Genomic DNA, 1,689 nt, shown 5'->3' with positions numbered 1-1,689 from the left:
TCCAGAGCTGTGAGATCTGTCTCTCTGACCTCGACCTGCCCCTCCCGCGATTCCCACCGCCGCCACCCCACCCCAACCCACCACTGCCGACCTCGTCTCCGCCATGCACCCTCTCCCCTCGCCTTCATCCCGCAGATCCACCAGTCTAGGCATGGTCACCACTTCACCACCCACGCCGGTGGATTCCGGCAAGTCCATGCAGCGCCCATGGCGTGGACCCCGCAACGGCGGCAGAAGTGACCGTGCCACCGCTTCCCCTTCCCCGCCGCCTTTGTCCACCCCGCAAGCTTCCTCCTCCTCCCCTCTCACCCCACGCCACCACCTCTCCAGATCTCCCCAATCCCACCCCCACACGTCCAGATCTTGAGGCGGCTCAGGTGAGGCAGCGCAACCCGCTCCGCCCCGGAACCCCGTGGACTGTGGTGGTGGTGGCAGCGCCCGACCGGCCAACAGTGGGATGGCATACGTGGCCCACACCTTCTTCATCACCGACGAGGACGACCTAGTGGGCGGCGCCAGTCAAGAAGATCACCTTCGTCGCCGCGCTCCTCGCGCTTGGCATCGTCGCCGGCCTCGTCATGGCCGCCCACCGCGTCTGCGGCGACCACTCCCATGGTGAGACCAATATCCGTCTCTCTGTCTACCCTCAATTAGGATTTGCAGTTGCTTTGTTTGGTGATGAAACGGGGAACTCAGAGAGGGAGGGGCTCCTACCCCTGCACCCCGTTATTTGTACTTGCATTTCAGAGAGTATTCATTTGTAATGCTGGTCTGAATAAAAATCGAAGATCCTAGAGTTTTTCATGTGTGGCTGAACTAATTGTGTCTGTCTGTTAGTTTGAGCCATTCTGCAGATAAGGTATCTGGTTATGCAGAACTGCAGATCGTAGAAAAGATAATTCAGACATGTTTGTGCTAATGAATTTTGAGAAACTGGCCAAATGGACTAAAAGATAGATGCAGAATCATGTGTGAATAGGAATTGTTATTACAAACTTATGCCATGCTTACTGGCACTCAATCCCATCAGTGTGCCAAGCCCATATGTAGCAAAGTGTTACGAAGTTCTGAAGACGCATTTTTGTTTGCTTCAATCCGTAGACATGTCAAGTCCTTTTGCACAATGTTGGTAAGCGCCTGATGCATACAACTTCAATCTGTAAGGAGGGGCTAATAGCATATACGTACTTACGGCCGGTTGTTGCAGTTTGAAGATACTTTTAGGGTGCATGCGTATTAGGTTGTTAACTTGTTCCAGAGTACCGATCACTCTATATTTCTAGCCGTTCCTGATGTATGTCTCTGTTTTTCTGGATACAGGGATTTTTTCTGGATACAGGGATTTTCTTTAGAGTGCTGGGCGTAGTGATATTCATCCCTGGGTTCTACTACACAAGAATAGCGTATTATGCTTACAAAGGGTACCAGGGCTTCTCTTTTGCCAACATCCCTCCTACCTAGCGGGCGTAGTTTCGTCAGGTCAAGCGGTTGTATCCCACTTATTTGGAATCAATAATAATAAAGCAGATAATATTACATTACTTCACTAAACTGTTCTTTGTATCCTATAGATTAAATCTCTTTGTTTAAGAGGTCCTGTTCTTTGCTTTTATCTATTCACTAAAGATGCTTGTTTCTTCCAGCACTTTGTTATGCGATGTCAACATTGTTTGATATTGTGTTTTGCAA

At 50.0% G+C, this 1,689-nt stretch overlaps 1 pseudogene; it reads left to right on the top strand.

Moving 5' to 3' along the window:
* The first annotated feature begins 457 nt into the window (after positions 1-457).
* On the top strand, positions 458-1,461 carry LOC123129739 (transmembrane protein 230-like; annotated as a pseudogene).
* Positions 1,462-1,689: the final 228 nt, after the last annotated feature.

This window comes from Triticum aestivum, chromosome 6A (genome assembly GCF_018294505.1).
Source record: "Triticum aestivum cultivar Chinese Spring chromosome 6A, IWGSC CS RefSeq v2.1, whole genome shotgun sequence".
NCBI lineage: Eukaryota > Viridiplantae > Streptophyta > Magnoliopsida > Poales > Poaceae > Triticum > Triticum aestivum.
Note: the sequence above shows the minus strand (reverse complement) of the source record. Positions and strands in the feature narration are given on the sequence as shown.